The sequence below is a fragment of the Rousettus aegyptiacus genome, unplaced genomic scaffold (genome assembly GCF_014176215.1).
Source record: "Rousettus aegyptiacus isolate mRouAeg1 unplaced genomic scaffold, mRouAeg1.p scaffold_m13_p_7, whole genome shotgun sequence".
Lineage (NCBI taxonomy): Eukaryota > Metazoa > Chordata > Mammalia > Chiroptera > Pteropodidae > Rousettus > Rousettus aegyptiacus.
This window is the reverse complement of record NW_023416310.1, coordinates 19,483,877-19,500,128: the sequence shown is the minus strand read 5'-3', so window position 1 is coordinate 19,500,128 and position 16,252 is coordinate 19,483,877. Positions and strand designations below refer to the sequence as shown.

At 34.2% G+C, this 16,252-nt stretch overlaps 1 pseudogene; it reads left to right on the top strand.

The window, feature by feature from the left end:
* The first annotated feature begins 15,698 nt into the window (after nucleotides 1-15,698).
* LOC118605814 lies at nucleotides 15,699-15,816 on the top strand (annotated as a pseudogene).
* Nucleotides 15,817-16,252: the final 436 nt, after the last annotated feature.

Genomic DNA, 16,252 nt, shown 5'->3' with positions numbered 1-16,252 from the left:
GTGTCCCTACCCCCATCAGGAGAACAAGATCTACCTTTGACAACCCTGAGTCTTTAAGACCACGAGTAGACTGGGGAGCTCTGAACTCCCCAGAAACAAAGCTTTAACCTTCAATGTTTCTCACTGATTCGCAGGGTACGTGTGCCCTCTGCAGGAGCTCTCCTTGCCCACCTGGCTACTGATGACCTCTAAGGTGAAGCTTATAGTTAATCCCATAGATAAGGCAACTGTGTCAGGCTAGCCCTTCTGCTTGGGATGATGCCAACTTGCCTCACAAGATGACAAACCAAGATAAACCAGTGTTCCAGAAGGTTTTTTGCTTACGTCAAAGGTGTGACATGTTAGGAGCTAATCAAATCTGAATTGTTACATAGAGAAAAATCTCAAACCCCTTAAGACTGACAACATGGGAAAAGATCCATGGAGAATTTAGAAGAGAATTCAGAAGACAAGAGATAATAATGGAGAACTAAGTGTCTTAGTCAATAATTCAACTGCTATAATAAAATTTACTGTTGACTGGTACCTTAAATAACAAACATTTAATTCTGGAAACTGGAAAGTTCAAGACTAAGGTGTTGGCAGTTCCGGTGTCTGGTGAAAGCTTACTTCCTGGTTTGTAGATAACTGTCTTCTGGTTGTATCTTAACATGGCGGAGATTACAGAAGGGGCAAGGAAGCTCTTCTAAGGGCACTAATCCCACTCAAGAGAGTTTCACCTTCATGACCTAATTACCTCCCTAAGACCTCACCTTCCGATATCATCACATTCGGGGTTAGGATTTCAACATATAAATTTTGAGGGGACATAATATTCAGTCCATAACATCAGATGATAGATATGATTTGTTGTATCTGGTAAGGACAAGTCGCCTAATCACAGATGCACATTAAAGACAGGGGGCCACAGTAAATGAGATTATTATTATCCAGCTGACCCAGGGCAGAGACCCTGTTGTCCCAGAACAGAGCCTGAGCACTGAGGACACACGGCAGGCGATACCTAACATAGATGTTCAATCAGGCTTCATGAGCGGCATGTTCTCCTTAGCCACAGGGCTAAACATTTCTATCCAGTTCCCTACAAGAATCTTAAGATTTATAATGAGTTAGAAAAAAAAAAATGATATTTTCATTGATTTCAACTCATCCATAGTATGAAGACCCAGAAAATTGTTCAAGGTAATGAAAAAAATAGAATCCTTTACTTTTGAATGATTCATTTCAACCTTTAGATCCCTTTCTTTACTAATCTGGTTTCTGATTTTAAATTTGTTATTTTACATGTAAATTGTATTGAATTGTGTGATGGCTTGAATACATTTTAATAATAATTTTTAAAAAGCTAATCTACAAAAAATCACAAGGCGCATTAGGCCACAAGCCAGAAATGAAATGTTCTTACCAACTTGTACTTATGTACACCACCACCACGCCGCCACCCCCAGCTTCCCTCCTAAGTTACATTTCCTCTATATTTGTTAATTGTAGGTATGAGGTACACGTTGTCATGTAATTTTAAGCATAATTAACTCTAACCTTTTTATGAGCAAAATATGTAAAACATTTTGTTAAAACATATTTGCCATACTTATGATGAATAGAAACATGAATTTACCTTAATTAGTATGCATGAGTCCCTATTCCTTTCTCTCATCTTAAAAATAAAGAATAACATAAAACTGCCTGTAAGTGGTTGCAGATTTCTTGCCTACTCTCTTCCACCATTTCCCAGTCAGATGACTCTCTTTTTCCTTTTTCACACATATATTCTTATCTTATAAATTTTATTCAACAATAAGCTTACTATGTGTTATGTATTTGCATGATAATAGAAACTATACACACACACATATAAAACACCATATATTCCTCAAGAAACTCATAATCTAAGAGATGGTCAAATTAAAACATTTTGTGCATTCGTTTAGTTATTTTAACAACTAAAAACTGAACAACTAATTTGTCACTGTTCTAGAGACAAGGTAAAAAGAGTGATCACCATTTATACCATCATGGTGTTTACAGTCTCGTTGGAGTGGGGGGTGACAAACAATAACTACATAAAAATAATGTATCATTAAAATAGAGTAAAGTTTTATGAACATGAATAGGATGCTCTAAAGAAAACAAAGTGAGAGACCCATTCAGAAATGGACACCAAATGAGGTCAAAAAGAGACAGAATAGTCAAAAAAAAAAAAAATCAGGAGAGTCAAGAGAGGAGGGTTTCAATGAAGAAAACAGAGAGTACTTTGCATAACTGAGGAGTGTTTTTTTCACATGTCTATGTGAAAGACTTCTCAGAGAAGGTTACTCTCCAGTGGAATCTTAATGCATAAATAGGAGTCTAACAAGATACAATGTGGAGAAGATGTGCTGGGTTTCCAGCAAAGGGAAACATAGATATACAAAGCATGGAAGTATGAAAGAGTATGACACATTTAGGTAAGAGAAGGTCTTTCCATAATGCAGGGACTTAAGTATTGTAGTAGAGAGAGGCAGTACCTGAAATAATTACAAAAGATCACAAGAGATCTTATATACCATGATGAGGAGTTTGAACTTTATCTAGTATATAATGAAATAAATTTTATTTTACATTAAAAAATGATGTGAGCATGTCACTCCAGTTATAAAGAAGTGATTGGAAAGATAAGAATGCAAGCAGAGGAAAATAGGAGAACACAGCAATCACAATCTAGAAAGAGTATTTAGAATGCCAGAAATATGAGTGTGATTCATTAGAGTAATTCATATGTAAATTTATGTAGTTATGGTGGTGGTGGATAAACCACAAGAAAATAAAAGTACAATAGACACAATAATGGAATATGCCCTAGGAGTTGATGACAGATAAATCCAGAAAAATTAAAGTAGGAGCAAAGCAAAGATGGTCTAGGATTTAGGATGAAACTCCATTTATCTAGATCAGAAACTCCTTTTATTTAAAAATGAACAAATAAAATAGAGATATCGGGAGACAGTTACATACACAAAACTGACTATCAAGAAAAAGAAGAAGCTTGGAGGTTCCTATTTTTAGAACTTGCCAAATATAAAGCAATGTATAAGACTTCCTAAGTAATAACTATAGAGCCAGAAATACAGAAGATTAAATACCAACCTAAGGCTATAGCCTACACTTGGGAGAGAGGGAAGGCAAGACTACAAAGAATACATTGAAAAATCTAAGGAAGAAGGAGATCCAGAACACTAATGTGCCATGAAAGTCAGTAGAGAACTTAAGATAATGGATTCACAGATCAAGTGGTCCCTGATGTCTTTAGATAGAACAGATATAGTCGATAAGTGGAAGTCAAATGCAGTTTGCAAGTGGTTGTGGTATTAGTAGTGGGGGAAAAGAATATTCTTATGCCTCTATATCCATTTCCCATTCCATTTAACAAGGGGAAAGAAGTTACCGTACTAACTGTTTCAATTCTGGGTTGTGATCTAACTACCTCTACCAGTATGCAGACTTGGTCTACTTTAAAACATCAATCTCTTCTACTCCATAAATCAAGACTGTTTAACTGAGTTGGGGTATCCTCTTGGGATATGGCTATTCATTTTTCCTCATAAACAGAAACTACATAAATTATCAGCACTTTGGACTTTATTAAAGCATAACCATTATTGAAATTAGGATTTACAGAGGAAAAGAAGGGCTCTGCTTCTCTTTGTGGTAGATAATTATACTATCTATCACAGTCAATAAGATACATAAAAAACTGTAATTAAGAGAGATTGTCCAGGTACTAATTCACTGTCTTCATTATCACTTGCATAGCATATTGAGCCATTCAAAAACTTTGAATATCCTAAGACTAGATTTGTACACTCATCAAATACTGAGCCAAATAAAATTAAAATGTCAGCAAAACTCCCGACAGTGAAGTAAAAAGAAACTAAAAATTATTAAAGTATACTATTGTTTCATTATTGAGTATATAATATTTTTTTAGTTCTAAAATTTCTAGTTTTGTAATAGTTTCTACTTCTCAACTTAGACATCCTATTTTTTTTTTTTTTTTTTTACCATATGTGAGCATGCTTTCCATTAGGTTTTTGAGTAAAATGATCATAGCTACTTTAAAATAGTTGTTTACTTTTGGAACATTTAGAATATTTCAGAGTTGGTCTATTGGTTTCAGGTTGTCCATTACAGAGACACCAGATTCTGTTGTATTCATCTGAAAAGAGTTGCATGCATGCATGCATGCGTGTGTGTATGTGTGCATGCATGCGTGTCTGTGTGTTGATAGTTTTTTTTTTTTTTTTTTTTTTTTTAGTAGTTTGCTTGGCTAAACTCAAATTGCAAACTCTTTCTTGGTTAGTATCTCAAATCTAGTTCAGATATTTTGTCCTTAGCTGACCTATTTGAACTCTACCCTTTGCATGCATATTTCAGGGGTAAGCCAGAGACTTGGACAAAGTTCATTAACAAAACTTGGAGCTTCTCCTTTATCTCTCCTTACCAGGATTCCCCTGTCACTTTTCAGCAGCAGTGATTGCCTTGAAATCTAACTTCTAATTCTTTAGGTTAATCTCCTCAAACATCTCCAAAATTAAATGATTTCTAGATTGCTCATCATCCTTATAGGGATATTCTAAACACAGTATAGTTTAAATGACCTAATTTAAACACAATTCCTAATAAAATTTATGATTAGTATAAAACATGAGGCTATTATCTCCCTCATCCACAATAGAATAGTTTAATTCAGGCTGCTCAAGATTGCAATCACATTCTAGTAACCATTGGTTATTTTAAAGCTTCAGATCAATTAAAATCATAAGACTGTTCTTTGGATTTTGTTCCTCTACAGAAAGTCCTAGATTAAGACCTGTCAACTGAAAGAACATCAACATAACTTTCCTCAACTTTGTATATGAACTTGACCTAAAGTTATCTTCATATAATTTCAATATTTTATTATAGATACATTTATTCATTCATATTTATTCTTTCTGCAAATATTTATTGGAAACCTCTTAGGCACTTGGAAACACAGTGGGGAACATCACTGACAAAATTACTCTTTTTATGTAATTTCTATCTTAATTTGGGGTGCTAAAATATATACAAATAAACAAGCAAAAATATAAGATAATGTAACTACAAAGAAGATAAAACAAAATAATATGGCAATACAATAGATAGTGATAGAGGAGGTGTCATTTGGATTGGGAGTCAGTGATGTCCTGTCTGAAGCAGTATTCGAGCTAAAATATGAATAATGACAAGGGTCTACTGTAACAAGTTGAAATCTAAGTGTTTTGTTTATCGTCACTTTTTCTCATCTCTCTGAGCCATCTGCAAACAACTCTAGATCTTTTTCTAATTACTTCTTAGAAATGTTGAAAAGCTCAGAGTTAAAGACAAAGCCATGTGTCAGTTTAGGAAATTCCTTCCTCTGGCCAGAATGCTCTATGACCCTCTCTCTTTGGGTCTTTTAAATCATGAAGAAATTAATCCATTTAATTATTATGTAATATAGTTAATCTTTCTTCATCTGGCCACAATTATATCATCAGAGAATTTGTTCAATAATATTGTCCACTTCTTAGAATATTTTCTCCATCTTTCAGCCATAGCAATTTACATTGGTTTGAATTTTATTTCATTCATTTCCCTTATTTATTTTTTCTCTCTCTCATTTTATTCTAAATGACAAAATGCACATGCACACACACATATATGCATATGTATGTGTATATATACACATATGCACACAAATGAAAGTAGATAAAAAATTCCTGGGAGTGAGGGCATGGCAAATATGTATCCTCTTCCCATCCCCCAAACTACCAAGTGATTAACATAACATCTCACACATAGTAAATAGGTAATCAATGTATGTTAGTTGAATTATCACATAATTAAATACATACAGGGAAGTGTTCAAGAATCAGATTGGCCATAGAAGAAGGAATTAATCGGATAAAGGATTTTAGCAAACTCTCATATCCTATACAAATGGAGTATTTTCCACATGAGTAATGGAGACAGTATTATCAATCCCTACAAATACAATTTATAACATCAAATTACTGGTGGGTTTTGACATCCACTCCAGATCTCAATGATATGTTTTATTTCATATCATAGTTTTTTAGATAGTATCTTATAAGCATAAATTACATAACTACCTATTAAATTTTATATATAGAAGGGAAATGATCTTGTATAGAGCAGAAAGAGCTCTCACTAAGCCCTTAGTTACTCATTCTCAGAGAGGGAAGAGGTCAGTTTGAAGAACAGACCTTCTGAAGATGCTTCTTGATGCCATGTATTTCACACCAGTTTTGTCATGTCTTCACAAATATATGCTGTCTTATAACATACTTAATCATTGGTAGTAGAGATAAACCCATTAGGAAAATAACATTTCCATTCTATTTTGAATTTAAATGTTTCCATTAAATGTCATTTTTCAATACAAGTGTGGCATGCACAGTTCACCCTACAAGAGGACATGATTCAGTAAGCATAACGGATTAATTTTAGAACTACTTACTTTACTTCCAGAAAAAGTACACTAGGTCTGATTTTGATATAAAGAACACAGAGATAATTCTCCAGAGAGAGAACACGGGACATTTCATTATAAATTTTAGTAAATTATGAAAATTAGAAATGTTTAGATATGTACATATTAGGTTGGTCACCTTTTTACTTTTTCTCTCAGATTAAATAATCCCTATCCTAATATCTTTGTCTACCATAATATTTTAATGTTCTTAGTAGTTCTCATGTCTAAATTTCTTAAACCTTTAGAATTATGGTGTCAAACTGGGCACAGAGCTCCAATAACAGGTGTTTGATGAGTGCTGGATATCCTGGGAGGATCACAGCACTGTGTTTACATGCTCCTCTCAAGTCCACGAATCCCAAGGTTACACTCACTTGAAAATGAAAGGAATGTAAGACTTTCTACTTCTAGTAGAAAGGAAAATCAATGAAAGTATTTCATAAACTCTTTGCTCCTTTAACAGCCTGATATAAAATGTTTGCCTCAAAAATATTTATAAGAAGCATTATCATTTTAGCAAATCCATATGCAAGTGTAAATATTCCTAGACCAGGCAAATATATTTACAGCATCGCACATCTGCACATTCATTTTAGAGTTCTGTATTAAGGACTAATGTAATATTTTGATAATCATAGCTCAACTCTTACGATAGTTATGAAAGGAAAAACACAACCCCCAATTAGCCATTTTGATACATTCTAAAAAGTATATAGTTTACTCACTAAAAGGAAAATATTATTTTGTTACATATATTATTTGAGAAGCACTGAGAATAAAATTAATCATGTATGTCCAAAAATAAGGTTGGAGGATGAGAAAATGAATATAATAAATAAATAAATAAATAAATAAATAAAAATACATTTTTTTTACCTACCATCTCTACGCTGAGTCTAATGAAAGGCAAAGACTCAGTTGAGAAAATAAATTTTTTTAATAAGGTCTGATCTTTGACTTATGAGTGGCCAAATTTGACTCTCTGACCCAATGTGGGCAGCATTTAACAAAATTCCTTCCTCTGCTACATGAGAATTTGACCTTTACTTAACTCTCTGGCTTTTCATTTCTCAAATGACAAGATAAAGGTAAACGTTAACTCTGTTACCAGGCAATACTGATTAAGGTAAAAATAGTCCCTGATTGGAGACTTCATCTGGATGGGGAGGAACTACAAGGAAATGATCATTCCTGATGGGGACATTTCATGCGAACACATGATTTAGGCTTCCCTGAGCATAGTGACTCTTATGTTCAGGCAAGGCTCTTTAATCCCCACTGGAAGTAATGCCTATGGAGATAATACAAGTTGTTTTGGCTCTTGTGGAACATGAGACCTCTAAGTAAGAGAGGCTCTGGCAGTTATCTGACATGAATTTTATCTTATACCTGAGCTATCTATCACCTGGGAGAAGATAACACCTGGCTGGCTGAAATGCTGCAAAGACGTCTACAGAAGAAAAATGTCTAACTGTGCAAGATATGGTTCCTTTCCTATATCCTTTTTATTGGACTGGTGCCAAATGTGGTGTCTGGTGGTCTTACAAATCTGAATGATTATTTGAGCAACCCCTAAAACATACACACACAAATGTAATCATCATACACCGAAATATGTTATAGATATAATATGCTCAAGTCACCAGCTTTAAATAAATATGCCATTTAAAAAGATTTGATATGATATATCTCTCCTCTATGTTTATATAACTCATTACCAGTATCATACCAACAATGAGTGCATTGACTTTAGAGAATAAAAATACCATAATAAAATCAGCTAAAACTGGTTTGCTTTTTTAGATCACCATGTGTCCACAATTCTAAACAATATCAATGATAAAATATTCTTTCCCACAGGGCAAATTGCTCCCAATTCCATATCTTCAGTAGACGCCATAAAAATGGCATTCGACTTCCCAGGGAATTTATGTAAATCTAATGGGAGTCAGAATCCAAGGGCTTTATGGATTGCTAAGTGATTAGGAACCAAAAGAATGATTGCTAGAAAAGTTTTTTTTTTTTCCCACAATTGCACCGTTTTCTCTTTTCATTCCTTTGCATGAAGCACTTTCCAAGGAATCTAAAACAACCACAATCACTAACACCAAAACTTTACAGATGAGAAGAGCCAGAGAAGAGACCAGCCAGTGTGGCTTGGGTAGGTCTAAATGATCTCAAGATTCCTCTTTGTCTCTCAAAATCTATGGCCTTTCAACTCATTTTAATTGATGGCTATAAGTAAGACCTGGAAAAATAAACAGCTCATTAGTAAACTCATACCTATCCCTGAAAAATCAAATCACAAATTATGCCATACTTTGATAATTGTTTTTCTTTCTTTCTTTAAAATGTCTTTTACATTGTAACTGTGTCTTCTTCAAGCTTACTCTTCTTGATCATTGATTTTTTTAAGAAGTCATTGAAATCTCTTAACCCACAATTTATTTATGCCTCTGTAAGCAATATAAGTATGTTAGAAATTCTCTTTCCCTCCATTTAACTTAATCAAAAGTTACTTCTTCAATAAAAATCCCCAGTGCTATGGTAAGCAGCTTTATGAATTAGAGAAAGTTAAAAAAAAGAATCTGAACTAGGAAATAATCAGCAAAGGACATTGTCAATAAGTGCCAGGCTAATAGAATGATTTTAAACCTTGGATAAATTATGGTAAGACCGCACAATTTCAGATACTACAAATAATTCTCTGCTGGATGAAATCTTTTAAAGACAAGATCAGAGATCAATGACAACCAGCTACTTTAAATACAATGCATTCTTTCCTCATTAAATTTTCCTATAAGTGCCTTCTCAGAAATAAAATAAATTAGTTTCTAGTAGACACTAATCCCCAATGTAAGTATTTATTTAAAGTATAACACCTTTAATTTATAATTTTTAAAACCTCAAAGAATTTCATATTCCTGGTAGGAAATATTATATGATCTACTATGCTTTCAATGTTTTGAAAAATACAAGCACCCAGCTCAATAGAAAAAAATTTTTTGAATCAAGAATATATTAGTATATAGTCACCAAGAACATGCCATTTTAGCATTCAAGAAAAATATATAATATTACGCATTAGCAGCAAGACTGAAGCATAAATTACAGCAAAGACTATGTTATCTGTATATGATAGGACATTTGTATTACTACAAACTTCATTTGGAAGGGGAAGGAGAAATGGAAATTGTGCCTGAAAAATTATTTTTAAAAAATCAATGAATAAAACATAACTTTTATTGAAAAAAAAAAAACTCTGAGATGAAATTGAATAAGTAAAATAGAGAAACACAGTACAAAGAACAAACTCTGAGCCCTGCCTTAACCTAAATGTTTGGTGTCTAGAATACATTTATGTATGGTAGACCCCATAAAACAGGATTGATGAAAATTTGCATTATGAACAAGATAGTTCATCTGAGTTTATTATCCATCCCTGCCCTAATGTGAATGAGTCTAGTATGGCACAGAGGGTATGGGCTTTGGAGTCAGCCAGAAATGAGTTTAAATCAAGTCTCCAGCATTTACTATGCATGAGAACATGGTCAATCCCTTAACTTCTCAGGGCTTTTATCCTTCTTGCAATTTTAAAACTAATTTCATCCAGAAAGTGTCAAGGCAGGATTAAATATAATAGTGTATTTAAAGCATCTATGAAGGGACCTATATCAGATACCTAGGGCAGCCACACTGGGTGACTTAGGCAACAGAAATGTATTCTCTCACAGTTCTGAAGGCCAGAAGTCCAAAACCAAGGTCCCAGCCAGGCTGTACCCACTGTAGAGACTTGGCCTTCCACCTTCTAGTGGCTTCAGGTGTTCCTTGGTTTGTGATTGCATCACTCCAATTTCTTCCTTTGTCTTCACATGGTCTTCCACTCTATCTTTTCTTGTCTCTTATGAGGATATTTGTGATTATATTACTTGTGATTACATAACCCAGGATGATCTCATCTTGAGATCTTTAACTTCATTACATCTGTAAAGATCTTATATCAAAATAAGGTCATATTCACAAGTTCTGCAACAAGAACACATCTTTTGGGGGCCATCATTCAACCTACTATGATATTTGAAATATAAAAATGCTCAATAAATGTTAGATTTTTCCAAAAGGAATATAAAATGCATAAATTTACTGAATGCTTCAGAACTATAGGGAGGGATGAACAATGATGAATAGTATAGACATTAAAATTTATCCTCAGGTGACAAAGATCACCATTTTTCTAAGATTAAAATATTTAAAATATTTAAATCATTTGTATAATTTCTTATATCCACCTATCTAAGTTCATTATTCTACTACAATAGTTCTAGATAGAAAAAGCCATGCCTTCCCATTTTCTATTACATCTCAAAGCCCTAACTCAGTGCCTAGCATTTAGTGGGAGCTCAATAAATACTATTTAAATACATGAATAAATGGAAAGTAACCAACTCCCAAGTCTCACAGCTAGTTGAGGTAGAGTCGGTTTACACACTGGTTCTTCTGATCACCATTAATACCTCTTGGTACTTGGAACTACTATGTGGCTGATTGATCATTCAGGGAGCCTGAACACGGACAAAGTCACATGATTCCAATTAGTTAAACTGAATGAATCAAAAAGAATTCTTTGCAAAATAATGTTGATGTTCAAAATATATTATGCATCATCACTAGAGCCAGGATTATCGGGAAAAGAAGGCTGGTAGGGTTCAGAGAGCAGTAGACAAGGTTCCTACCAGAATGTATCTCCTACCTGCTAGAAGTTTCCTTGGAACTAATCCCTTTAGGTTATAAAAGTATTGCAACTTAAAAAAAAAAAGTCCCATTAAAATGCAAATACTCCTCAGAAAGGAACCATATTTTAGGTTATTTATTAGGTATTCAAAAGGTAGAATATATACTGTATGTTTCATTGTGCTGAATATTATGAAGCCTATAGCAATGAACACAGTATGACCTTTGCTCTTAAGAAGTTTGTAGTCCAGTGGGACAGACAATATCAGTACAAAGAAAACTAATTCAAGGAATAAAGTATCGCATTCCAAAATAAAGGTACCAATTGTTATATGAATACACAGAAGACAACTATTAATTCTGGCTGACAGAACAAGAAAGTGGTAGAATTTGAACTGGATTTCAAAAAATGAATTGGGTTTTGACATGGAAAAATGGAGAAATGACCATTAAGAGGCTAGGCAAAGTAGTAAGAGGTAATGTCAACAGCCAAGAAAAATAGGGTCAAGAAGATATTAGTAGAAGGGCAGGAAAAAACAGAAGACAGTGCCAATAGTTTGCTAGGTACTCCTATCTTAAGTATTTCCCATGATTTCAGCATTGCCTATAATCTCAGAAAAATTCCAGAGGGTCAAATGAGAATAGTGACATTGGATTACAGGTAGAGGTCCCTTGGAGATAGTCAGAGGTAGAATATTCAGAAGTGAGTGTTTTGGGAAGACCAAGTCAAAGCTGAATATTGTGATTGAGAAAGGAATCTTCAAAACCCATTCTTATCCTTTCAGACTTCTAGATTGATCACAGAAGCTACCAAGGGTGTAGGGTCTGGCCATTGAGCCATCTAGCCACTCTCAGGCATCCAAAGTTGTCCTGCAACACAATAATGGTAACTACCAAGTGGCTTCTCCTCTGCTAACCAGGACCTCATCTGGCCCTTTTCTTTCTCTATTCTCATGGCTGCCTATGCTCTTGAAAAACATTCCTCAGAGCCACTGTCCAGCTCCTGCACCCTCCCCATTACTTTTTCTTTCTTTCTCATTTCTTGTCCCTCTTCATGCTCTTGCCTAAGACCTTTCCTCTTAATTCTCCTCAATACTATTGTGCTGAGTTGATACATCTGCAGCTAGACCAAATAAACAAACAAACAAACAAACAAACAAACAAACTGTGCCATCAAATGTCCTTCATAAAAGACCAGTTAGTTGCTCTCTAATATTTACATGGGAAAAATTGCCTATTTAACTGCCCTGGTGAGGGGGAAAAATTATATTTGCTTAACTAGGGAAATTGCTTCTTCAGTGAATGCATTTTCATGGCCTAATAAAGGATTAACAGCACACCAAGCATGGAAGTACCTCTTAAAAGCCTCAATCTATGCCTGTAAACTCTAAATTGCTGTTTTCAAGTGTCTACTTCCTGCTGAGCTGCTTTTGTGCCCTTCACGAAGCTTCCCTCATCTATTATGACTGCAGCGTGCTTCTAATTTTCTTGAGCATACAGTCATTTCTAAGGATGACTTCATACATCTTATATAGGGCTTTTAAAACTATTTGTGAAGGAAAAGTGAGTATTTAGCAGCAAAATGAGTTTCTGAGGGTCTCCAATAATGGGAGTGATATCTTAATTAGACATTTCCTTTGCTCTTAGGGATAAGTGGTTTTTTTGGTTTCTTTTGTTTTCTTTTCTTTTTTTTTTTTTAACCTGGCTTTTCCCATTGTTGTTGTTCGAGCTCAAAGATAGAAATTAGTAATTTCCTGAAAATTCATAGTGCCCTTGTTTAAACAGGAGATTACTTGGAGATAGGCACATTTTAGTTCACTATCATTTGGGAAATCCTTTGGGCAATATGAAGACAATGGTGTTACAGTGAGTTTAATAATTTTTCCAGTTCCTGAAAACTTAAAATAGTTACATATGGAAGATTATAATGTTCCTACCCTAAATAAAACCTTATTTTTTCTTTTATTTTGGATGAGTTTTAGGTAAGCACAAAAGCTCCTTCATCTTCACTTTTAGAGGCTCTCTTTCCTAAAAATTTTCTTTCACTAATAACATCAGAATTATCTTTTATCCCTATTTTTGTTCAATAATAAAAGATGAATTTTAGAAAAGCTTTAACATTTGATTTTCTTTGGTTTCAAAGGTGCAGTAGTTATTAAGTGAAACAAGAAAGAACTACCTCTGCTATTATATTCCAATGTTCTTTGTTAAAGGAGGTAGGAAAAATTAAGTTTCTCCTGGACAGAATTAAAATAGCAATGTCTGCTTACATGTAGTTTGTGAGGGATTGACATAAAGGAGATCATTTTTCCTTTTTATATCATAGTCCAAATTTCATTATTAAAAACAGAAATCCCCAAATTATTAGTAAATAGAAACTTTCTTTCTAGCTATAAGGCTTGGGTCAGGCTTATTCAAATTAATCCCCTTCTAAAATAATTTAAATAGAAACAGCCTTCTCACTGAACTTTCATGATCCATGTCAGTTCACAAATCCAGTCACTTGCTACACTAATGAATGAATAAACTTAGCCTAATCTACGGTCTTAGCTAGAATAGGCCAAATGTAATAACTCTATATGGCATAACCATTTTTGCCCCTACGTGAGACTATAACTGAGGCTTTCGAATTTTTATTTGTTCTGCATTAATAGAGAAGAAAATACTACAAGATAATGACAAAAGCGATGAAACAGACAGGTAATGGCCCAGGCCAAATTTGGGGTAAATATTTATTCATTGCCATTCTCAGAGAAAATGTACCTAGTGCCTGAATTCCCTTAGCCATGAAGCCTGGCCATCTAAACAAGCTCCTTCTGTCGTAAAGTCAGGACTTAACCTGATTACACCTTTAGGCTAATTTCTTTTTAATGTGGTTATAGAAGAGGCTTTTGGAAGAAAACGAGACCATTATTTGGCCACTGGTTACAGAAGATGTCCATTGGCAGAATCAGAAGGCAACAGAACATGGGTATTCCAAGATTGGTTTTGCCACATACTAAGTCTGTGACCTTGGGAAGGACATTTTAAAAAGTCACATGCTAGAGTTATTTCATGGTATTCTATGGAACGCTAAAGATTTCAACTCTTGAATTCCACCAAGTCATTTAACTATTCAGTGTACCCAAAATAATAATACTCAGAGTGATCGTGAGACTCAAACAGAAAAGAACATACAGGAAAGTGACTGGCAAAATATACAGAAGTATACAAAGTTGGATATGTTCATTATTTTGACCATTAACAAACAAAAATTTCACATGAAAGATAATTTTATCCACCTCAGTAATATAACCAGTATAGCCCCAAAATGTGCTAGGGAATTCTGAAAGCAAGTTATTCTTCTACAACATAGCAAATGCTTTCCTACCATTCATGCTATTAAAATAGACATGTGTGGTGTAGAAGTACACAGGTCATGCCCTTTCCGTATGACTTTGTGGCACCTTCTACTAGAGTTGGTTGAGTATAATTCTCACCCCAGTGACTTTTGGCTTGGCAGTGTCTTCTGCTTTAGCCAATGGAATGTCAGTGGACATGATGGAAGCAGACGTTGAAGTCTGCATGCATCACGTGGCTTGCCCCCTTGCCTCTGCCTTCCCATCATTAATTATGAGATTAATGTGTCCCACGTATCCAGGTCCGATAAGGATGAAAAACACATGCAAAAGAATGTAACCCGAAGTACAGACTGAAATAACCTCTCCAGCTGACCCACGGACACATGAGGTTTGTTATGTAAGTCTCTGATATATTAAGGTCATCACACAGTAAAACTGGCACGTAAAAGCATATGCCATATTCTAGGGTTCTTTAGCAAACAAGCAGAATATAGACCTTCCTTGTAGAGTCAGTTGAGTGCCTTGAGAAAGGAAAATGGCTGTGGAAAATAAAAGTAGCACCCAAGAGTCTTGTCTATTTTGAAGATAAGGAGAGGGTTCTTTAATAGGTTAAAAACTAAAGCCACTGTGGTTTTGAAGAAACTGAGGTACTAAGGGGAAAGATCAGGTCTATTAATTTCCTTAATTTAAAAAATAATACACTGTACCAATTTATATTCCCTCCAACTGTACACACGAGCACTTGTTTCCCCATGCCCTTACCAAAACTTAATATATCAAATTCATTAATTTTAACAAATCTGATAAGTGGAAAATCATGTTACTTTAATTTGCCTTGCTTTTTATATATTCATTGAATATTAGTATTTGTGCTTCTATAAATCCCATTCTCGTATTATTTCCCTTACATTATATTAGCTGTAATCTTTTGGTTCGAATCTACAAAAATTACATTTTATATACTTTATTCCATCAACTCAACTTTCAGGAACTCATCCCATAAAAAATATGTCCTCAAGAATGTAAAGTTACATATACAAGGAGTTCACAATGGTATAATTTAAAATAAGTAACAAAAAGTCTCTGGAGTCTACAGCCATGCCACCCTGAACAAGCCTGATCCCACTGATCTCAGAAGCTAAGCAGGGTCGGGCCTGGTTAGTACTAGGATGGGAGACCACCTAGGAAGACCAGATGCTGTAGTCGTAAAAAATTAAAAAATAAGGGATTGTAAGCTGATAAGGTCCTTGCAATCTGTGAGGTCAACCAAGAATTGCCTCACCTAAAAAAAAAAACTCTCTGGAAGTAGCAATAAAGAAGTCCTACATTTTCTTGTTTTTTCTTATAAGGATAAAAGATATTCTTTAGCAATTAACAAATAACTAGCAAAAGAAGAAAACTAAAATAACACAATCAGAAAAACTCTTACTAGCAATTCTATTGCTAATTAACCTTCCTATTATATGACCTGTGTGTTTTAATGTGTATTTTTATACTGTTACTTTGCAATCTACACTTTTCATTTAACAATATATGTTTATATTGATTTTTCCATTGTTAATAAACATTCTTCTACATCATTTTAAAATGATGTCGTATTGTAATTTTCCTTGTACTGTACAAGCTATTAACTAATCTTTTC